Consider the following 9,591-nt stretch of genomic DNA (forward strand, 5'->3'; position numbering starts at 1 on the left):
CGATTTGGAAGCTCTACTTCTATTAATGCAGCCCAAAATAGCATTTGCCTTTCTTGCAGCCACATCGCACTGTTGGCTCCTATTCAGCTTGTGATCTACAACAATTCCAAGATCCTTCTCGTTTGTAGTATTGCTGAGCCAAGTATCCCCCATCTTGTAACTGTGCCTTTGGTTTCTATTTCCTAGATGTAGAACTTGGCTTTTATGCCTATTAAATTTCATTCTGTTGTTTTTAGCCCAGCTCCATACATGCTTAGCATCCTGATATTACTATTATTATTTATTTATTTATATAGCACCGTCAATGTACATGGTGCTGTATAGAGTAAAAAAATAAAATAGCAAAACCCTGCCACATAGGCTTATATTCTAATTGCAGGGGGTGGGGATATCCACCACTCCCCACCCCCTGCAAAAAAAAAAAAATCATCTTTAAAAAACTTTTTATCGATACCCACTGTGGATTGCAGCAGACAAGTCTGACATCCAAGGTCTCTGTAGCAGAAACGGAGTCCTAAATTCAGGAAAAAGAGGGCACCTAATGTTCCTTACGGCATTTATGAATTCTCTGAATCTCTACCTATAAAGCGGAAAGTATGTGTGCGTGTCATGTATGTCCAAAAATGTTTACCCACTTCCAGATGAGTTAGAAACTTGGAATTTGGCATGCTGATAGGTCTGGTTGTACAATGTCCCAGAAAAATCTAAAAACACAGAATGTGGGGTTTTAAAAAACAAAAAAAGATGCGGTTTATCACAAAGCTCTAATTAAAAATACAGTTTTTATTAACACAATTTTCCATTTATTTTAACAAAACAATTTACTAACACAAACTAAAAAAACCCAACCAACCTAAAGAGGAATAAGTTGCAGAGAAATTTATTATTTATCAAATAAATGTTATAAACATTATTCACGGACCTGAGCAACGCTGGGCATATCAGCTAGTTAAAACTAAGACTTACCCATTTATTTAGTATTGACAGGTGTTTTTTTTTATTAAGGACTGAAGGGCTGCTGGATCTGACCCAGGTTCCACCTGCTCCCATCATCCTAATTGCCACAGTAGCCAGCTGGCCGCCTCTGGCAAGCAATTCAAGAAGGCAATGGCCACCTCTCTTGCTCCTTTGCAGGTGTGATGGCCGCATATTGCACAGACGAAGGGCGGGGAACCCATGACCCTCCAATTGCTGTCAGACTATGACTCCCATCAGCCCTGGCCAGCATAGCTAGCTGTCAGGATGATGGGACTTGGAGTCCAACACTATCTGGAGGACCATAGACAGACAGGCCGGAGCAGCTAACAGGGTTGCACAATATTCACGCACACAAAATGACACCCTTCTAGGCTCTGTCAGCCAGCCTTGCTAGCTACTGGCTTGGTTGCCTGTGGCGAGTGAAAAAAGAGAACCAGGCGACTAGGCAAGTAATTCTGCATGAGGACCCCCTCTGAAGCTCAGCAGCCTTCCAAGAAAGAGTAGGGGCACCCTTGCAGCATTCAAGCTCAAGAGTTCTTCAAGTTGCAAAGGCAGAAGAAAAGTTCCTTATTTCTCAAACTTTATCCTATTTTTATTTGTTTGCAACCTTTATTCTGGGCATGTTTAGCCTGGAGAAGAGAAGATTGAGGGGAGACATGATAGCACTCTTCAAATACTTCAAAGGTTGTCACACAGAGTTGGGCCAGGATCTCTTCTTGATCCTCCCAGAGTGCAGGACACGGAATAACGGGCTCAAGATAAAGGAAGCCAGATTCCAGCTGGACATCAGGAAAAACTTCCTGACAGTTAGAGAAGTACGACAATGGAACCAGTGACCTAGGGAGGTTGTGGGCTCTCCCACACTAGAGGCCTTCAAGAGGCAGCTGGACAACCATCTGTCAGGGATGCTTTAGGGTGGATTCCTGCATTGAGCAGGGGGTTGGACTCGATGGCCTTGAAGACCCCTTCCAACTCTGCTATTCTATGATTCTCTTTGTGCTACCCAGGGCAGGCTACAAAGAGCCAAAGCTTTTATCTCCATCCCCTTAGGCTCAAGGTCTCCAAGCATTAGTCACCCATCTCTTTGCAATAATGAGGGCTAGAAACTTGGGTTGAGTGGTTTAAAAAAAAAATCCACCTGTCGGTCCTGGGAAGCTGAGAAATGTTACCACTCCATTCCTGTGTTTCCCCACCCCGCTGTCTGTGACACGCACAGCAGCAGATGCTGTCAAATCAAAGCGGACAGGCCGATGCTGTTTTAGGCAGAGCTTTAGGAAACAAGCCAAATTAATGACAAAGCCGTATCAAGACTGAACGTTTGCTTTGGGATATGCACACATCCCTTGAACAAAAGTTGGGAGGGGGGGCAGGAGAGACAAAAAGAAATAACCAAGAACAAAAGGGTGGTCTGTCTCCGTTTTTACAGAGGGCACAAAACCCTGACTCTTCAAGGCACAGATTTATTGATTTTTAAAATAAATACATTCCTCAATCCACCTCGCTTTCGCCCTGGAGGGACCCTGACCCAACGACGCCCTGCGAGGCCTGCCACTCAAAACACACTTTTGCCCTAGAGATTAAAATTCCACCGCGTCAATGTCGGTCTTCATCACTGTTTTCGTTACCAAGCCGGCTCACGGATCAGGACCCAGAGGAAAACAAACTAAGACATGCTCTTGGGGGGGGGGGGGAACCCACACCACGCCATCGTGTTTCAGCCTCAATTGAATTTCGAGTCCTTCAAAATGCCAGAGAGCCAGTATGGTGTAGTGGCTAAAGTGTTGGACTGGGAGTTGCGAGATCCGGGTTCTAGTCCCCCACTCGGCCGTGGAAACCCACTGGGTGACTTTGGGCCAGGCACAGACTCTCAGCTAAACCTACCTCACAGGGTTGTTGTTGTGAGGATAATAAGGAGAGGAGGAGAATTATGTATGCCGCTTTGGTTTCCTTGGAGGAAAAAAGGTGGGATATAAATGTAATAAAGAGAGATCCTACCATTACAGGGAATTAAATATGCTGAGAAAAATGAGTAAGATTCCCCCCCGTGCACACCTCTGCAACCTCTTTGTAGTAGATGTTGTTCCCCGCCTCGATCCGGAGGGAGAGGCGTGTAGGAAATATATTAAAATAAAAAATAAATAAAATAAACCCACTCACTAAACCCTCAAAAGTGGTGCAGAGAAATTCTAATGGTTGTGGACTGACACACTTGGATTTCATTTCTGAAATCCAAGCACTAGACGAGGAGTGCTTCATTTCCTGCTTTTCTGCTACATAACCTCTAGGTGGCACTGTGGTATAGCAAAATGGCACAAATCCACAAGAGGAAATCAACGCTTTCTTGCACCATCAGAAATAATACTCTAAAAAAAACACCACCTCCAGTTTACAAACGGAAGTGAAACTGGAGGGTCACGGCATCGTCTAAGGAACCTGCAAACAACGGGGAGTAGAAGGTAATGAGCACATAACAAATGCCTATACATACCAGTTGCTGGGGAACATGGGCGGGAGGGTGCTATCGCACTCATGTTCTCCTTGTGGGTTTCCCAGCATGGCTATTCTTGCGTTTTTGAAGGACATTGGAGGTTTCCTTTTTCTTTACAGTTTTACTGGTAACTTGCAAAACATTGAGTGCATCAAATGGAAAAGCCTGATCACAATTTCTGATGCAGGTGCTTTGCAAGCAGCCACTTGGCAGGAGTGACAAGACAAACTCTTCTATGTGAAAGGAAAGCTTTGTTTATTTATTTATTTATTACATTTTTATACCGCCCAATCGCTGAAGCTCTCTGGGTGGTTCACAAAAATTAAAACCATAATAAAACAGCCAATAGTCTAAAACCACAAATACAAAATACAGTCTAAAAAGCACAACCAGGATAAAACCACGCAGCAGAAATGGATATAAGATTAAAATACAGAATTAGAACAGTAAAATTTAAATGTAAGTTAAAATTAAGTGTTAAAATACTGAGAGAATAAAAAGGTCTTCAGCTGGCGACGAAAGGAGTACAGTGTAGGCGCCAGGCAGGCCTCTCTGGGGAGCTCGTTCCACAGCCGGGGTGCCACAGCAGAGAAGGCCCTGCTCCTAGTAGCCACCTGCCTCACTTCCTTCGGCAGGGGTTCTTGGAGAAGGACCCCTGTGGATAATCTTAAGGTCCAGGCAGGCACATTTGGGAGGAGGCGTTCCTTCAAATAACCTGGCCCCAAACCGTTTAGGGCTTTGAATGTTAATACCAGCACTTTGAATCGGGCCCGGACCTGGACTGTTTATGGCAGACTGAGGACCTTCTGAGACCGTGTGTGTGTGTGTGTGTGTGTGGTGCTCAGTTCTGACAACACTTTTCTCAACCGTGTTTTTAGAACTTAACGGAGGAGTTTTTACACCACCGTTGAGAAATGTGTTGTCTGGAGGGAAAACTCCACCCAACAGTGGAGTTTTTTTGGGGTGGTTGGGGGGAACACTCCAGGTTGAATATCCACACTGTGCAGAGGAGAGTTCCTGCACAACCGTTGTGTTGTGTGTAGGGCTCCGTGGGGTTTTGCGCTGAGTTGACTTTTCCCACTGGCTACAGAGTTCCCTGGCAAGAGCGGTGAAAGGAGGGAGTGCCCTTCTAGGAGAGCCGCTAGGATTGTTGTTGGTTTTTTGCTGCAATGGCTGATGGGATGCCATCAGGAGGACCAGTGGAGGAACTGTCAATCAAACATCACGTTGCCTTTTACTCAACTCCACGGTAGCCCACAGTCACACAACGGAAGAGTTGCGTGGGGAGCACCCCCTAAAAACTCAACCGTTGAGTGGAGTTTGCACATGGCATTGACTAACGTGTTGGGTATACAATTTCTAAACACATTTTTTTCCAACACAATACATAAGTGCATACTAAAGAAAATGATGGATGGGCATAATTCAGCCATTTGCATGGGGCTACAATTCCCACCAGCCCCAGGGGATTGTGGGAGTTGTAGTCCAAGACAACCAGAAACCACCAGGTTGGAGAAGGTTGGCATAAGTTAACAAAGAGATCACGTCCAGTGGATAGACAAAAACATAGAGTTATGACCGCAGGAAGCGAAGGTTATTGGGGCAGTTAAAGAGTAAGTTTCAAGCCCATAAAAATCTATTTAGCTAAATCTGTCTTTCCCAAAAGATTGATGGGAATGAGGAGCAGAGGAAGCGATGGGTCATTATTAATATATGATCTAAAGGGTTACCAAAATAGCATCGAAGGTATCAGGTTTGACCAAGCCTCTGGTGAGCCGAGACCGCAGGGTCAATTTCTCTAAAGAGAATTTTGGTGCCATAAGCACCAGTCTTGCAGCTGCCTCGGATCGGGTCCCTTGCAACCCGTGGCAGCGCCCCAAAGGTGCGCATATTCGAGAGAGGACTGCGATTTTGTACTTGCTGAATTGATTTCGCCAATTTCGCCACCATCACGCATACAGATCCATTGTTCATATTTACAGCCCTTCGTCAAATCACTGCGTTGCCATTTCCTTCACTTTTCTGCCAATCTTCCGCCCCCCAAAGAATGGTGAGCTCTTCAGGGCAGCCAAGTTCTACCCCTAGACTCCTTTCCAAATGCCAGGGGAGCCTTTGGCTCTCCCTGCCTTTGGCCTGAACTTGCTGGTCTTTGGACCCCAACTGGGTGGGGTTTTTTTGCCTTAAGAGCAGAACTAGATTCACAAAAACTCAAATCAGTGAGGGAGCGGGGGAAGAGAACATAACTAGAGCCACGCTGGATCAGACCGAGGGTCCATTTAGTACACCATTTTGTTCACACAGTGGCCAACCAGCTGTCGACCAGGGACCCATAAACAGGAATCACAGAATAGTAGAGTTGGAAGGGGCCTATAATGCCATCGAGTCCAACCCCCCACTCAGTGCAGGAATCCACCTTAAAGCATACCTGACAGATGACTGTCCTGAATGCCTCTTGAAGACCTCTAGTGTGGGAAAGCCCACAACTTCCCAAGGTAACTGGTTCCATTGTCATACCGCTCTAACAGTCAGGAACTTTTTCCTGATATCTAGCTGGAACCTGGCTTCCTGTAACTGGAGCCCATGATTCCGTGTCCTGCATTCTGGGATGACCCAGAAGAGATCCTGGCCCTCCTTCTTTTTCCTAGATGTAGAACTTGGCATTCATCCCCATTAAATTTCATTCTGTTGTTCTCAGCCCAGCATTCCAGCCTATCAAGATCACTTTGAAGTGATCAAGATCACTTTGAACCTATCAAGATCCTCCCAGAGTGCAGGACACGGAATAACGGGCTCAAGTTAAAGGAAGCCCAATTCCAGCTGGACATCAGGAAAAACTTCCTAACTGTTAGAGCAGTGCGAAGGTGGAATCAGTTACCTAGGGAGGTTGTGGGCTCTCCCACACTAGAGGCATTCAAGAGGCAGCTGGACAACCCTCTGTCAGGGATGTTTTAGGGCGGATTCCTGCATTGAGCAGGGGGTTGGACTCGATGGCCTTGTAGGCCCCTTCCAACTCTGCTATTCCATGATTCTATGATTGCAGTATCGACTATTTTCAGTACCTTTATCCCCCCCCGCTTAAATGCAAATAAAGGGAAATACATACTGTCGTCTTTAAAAGAAAATTAAAAGTATTCTAATGATACGACTACAAAATATAACATTTAAATCAGAAATTAAAGTGAGCTTTTATTTCCCCTGTAAAATATTTCAGTCAAATACTTTTTATTTTATTTATCACTGCATTTATATCCCACCTTTTTTCCTGCAAGGAACCCAAGGCAGCATTCATAATCCTCCTCCTCTCCACTTTATCCTAACAACAACCCTGTGAGGTGGGTTGGGCTGAGAGTTTGTGACTGGCCCAAAGTCACCCAGTGGGTTTCCACAGCCGAGGGGGGGGGGGGACTAGAACCCAGATCTCCCAACTCCCAGTCTGACACTCTAGCCACACCATCACACCGGCTCTCTTGTGGTGTATTGGGACAAAAACTTAACATGGGATATATAAGCGTTGAGGTTTTAGGGCCCTGAAACCCTAAATGCAAATTGAAAAAAAATCTGATGAGAATTAGCCTAACATGCAAAGGCAATTTCCCCCAAAAGTTGTCTAGAAAACCAATATCTCTACCTCCATTACTGAACTAGTTTACACCTTTCGGAAGCTGTGATTTATTTATTTATTCAATTTATTTATTATACTTATATACCGCCCCCATAACCAGAGCTCTCTGGGCAGTTTACAGACATTCTAAAATTGAGATAAAAACAAGTATGCAAAATTTAAAATTTTAAAACACGGAAATACACACATAAAGCATTAAAAACCGTTAAAAAAACTAAACATGTGGGTGATTAACTTTCACTACACTGCTTGCAAGCTAACTGCAAAAAATAATAATACTATTACTACTACTATTATAGTGCCTTCTCTTTATTATGGCATACTTTGCAGTGGACAAGTCTCTGCCCCAAGGGGGTTACAGTCTAACATTCCATGCAGGGGAAACAACAGAAGAGGAGGAAAATGAGAGACGTCCTAGTATTTTAGTGTTGTGAATTTAGCAACGATCCTAGGCTCTTGTTTAGACAGGGGAAAAAAGTCCTACAACACCCAGCCAGGACTGCTGAGAGTTGTAGGACTTTTTTTTTCTGTCTAAACATGCATAGGATTGCAGTCTAAACATAGCCTCTGTTTGCAGTCTTAAGGTATAGACTTTGAGTCTAAACATGCATAAGATTGCAGCGTAAATGTAGCCTCTGCTTTTGTTTCGGAGGGAAAACAAGCCCAGAATACCATAATTCTCAAGTTGCTAAATCCACCACCCATCCCATCCCTGCAAGTGCTAGCTGAGGAATGCAATGCTGGGAGTTGTAGGACTTTTTTTTTTCTGTCGAAACATGCATAGGAGTGCATCCTTAAGGGTTTGCTATAGTGAAAACAAAACAGGGGGGGAAACCAAACATGTAAAAAAAAGTAGCAAAACCAGAAATGACAGCAGCCCGAAGCAGCATGTGAAAACAGAGATAATATGAGAATGGGGTTCAGTAATGCTGACACAACAAGGGCTTAAGGGCTGCGTTGACTTTGCGGTACGCGGTCCCCGCCTGTCCAAACCCCCACAGTAAGTCCCACGCGAGATCAACAGGTCTCCTGAGCGCTGCCACCTTCCTGCCACAAACCAGACGCCGCCAATGGGAAGAAACAAGTCAACATCAGAGAATCCACAGATAAGGAGGAAAATAAGAGGCTGCGTGCAAGGGATGGGTGGGAATGAATCCCAGGGTAGGGAAATCTTCAAAGCCAGCTCTTTGGGGAGGAGATGCCCGTGGCCAGGTGTCACAGAGGGGCTTTTCCCAGGCCCCCAGCCCACTGCAAACCATAGATCCCAGGCCTGAAACGCAGGGCCTCCTCTACGCCGCTCTCTTGCCTTGCTGTATTACTTCTTCTCTGCAAAACTCATTCACATTTTCCATCAAGCCAAAACAGCCCAGAAAATCACACACAAACACAAACACCCAATTGCAAAAAGGAGGCAGAAAGAAAGAAACTCAGCAGGATCTGGGTCTGATCTTGGATAAATCCCATCCTATTCCCTCAAAATCTGGACATGCCCCAGAAGGGTGCAATAAAGACCCCCCCCCTTTCTCCATCTTAAAAAGGGTTGAGACCCCATCGACCCGAGGGCTTCAGTTCTTTGCATGGCATTTCGATGCAACCAAAGGCAGACCAGAAAGGAAGAGGAATAACCCACGACAACACAGCCCAAGACAACGCTGCTTGGAACGACCCCCCACCCTTCCCCTTTCCCATCCCAATGGGTGAAGTTGCCAACTTCTCAGCAGAGCCCTGTAGCTGTGCCTTTGAACAACAGCTGCACGCCAAGGCAGGGCAGAAATAAATGACTCCCCCATGAAGACCTGGGTTGGGAGATTAGATAGATAGATGGGAGTGTATGGGGTGTGTGTGTGTTATACCAAGCTGCTGTTAAAAGCACAGGAGCTTTTTCCTTTCTGGTCATTTGGCAACCCTGCCTCCGCGTCTCAACTCCGACTCCCCCCCCTCCCAAGCCTTCTGTCCCCCCCCCCATTCTCCCCCCCAACCAAAAAAACCCAACTTACTGCAAAGTTTGTGCGCAATGCCAGCTTCTGCTCCACTTCTAGGCTGCCTCCCTTCTCTTCCAGCAGCCTGGGCTGCTTCCCTTCGCTTTCCAGCCGCCCCTTGCGCTTCCTCTTCCTTCCCTTTTGCAGCCACCGCGATTTCCTCCCTTTTTCCGTGGGTCTGGTCGGCTCCCAATGCCAGCCCCGCAGGCGCAAAGGCTTCCGGGAAGGGTAGTTCCTGGGCCCTCCCCGCCCTGCAACCTCCCAGCCCACTGGGAGCCAAGACTCCATTTCCCGGCGTGCATCGCGCCAGGCGCAGCTGCCAGCATTTCTCAGCCCTGGGGTGGGGGGTGGGCGGCTACCAGCACCCCCTCCTCCAGCTCTCTCCCCACACAAACAGAAGATGTGGGGATGCCAAAGAAAAGGCGCCACCTCGTGGGCCCTGTGCGCATTTTGCAGGACAAATGCCATTTGGGGGCTAGGGGCCTACCATTAGGGTGACCCTATGAAAAGGAGGACAGGGCTCC

The 9,591-nt window shown here is 46.3% G+C and overlaps 1 protein-coding gene across 2 annotated transcripts in view; it reads right to left on the reverse strand.

The window, feature by feature from the left end:
* Positions 1-9,236, reverse strand: part of MIB2 (MIB E3 ubiquitin protein ligase 2) — a 78,973-nt gene extending 69,737 nt beyond the window's left edge. Inside the window, exon 1 of one of the 2 annotated variants that reach the window (XM_063145521.1) lies at positions 9,086-9,236. The gene's annotated coding sequence lies outside the window, so the exon portion shown is untranslated. The remainder of the gene's footprint in view (positions 1-9,085) is intronic. The other variant, XM_063145523.1, reaches the window with a different exon arrangement.
* Positions 9,237-9,591: the final 355 nt, after the last annotated feature.

This window comes from Elgaria multicarinata, chromosome 20 (genome assembly GCF_023053635.1).
Source record: "Elgaria multicarinata webbii isolate HBS135686 ecotype San Diego chromosome 20, rElgMul1.1.pri, whole genome shotgun sequence".
Lineage (NCBI taxonomy): Eukaryota > Metazoa > Chordata > Lepidosauria > Squamata > Anguidae > Elgaria > Elgaria multicarinata.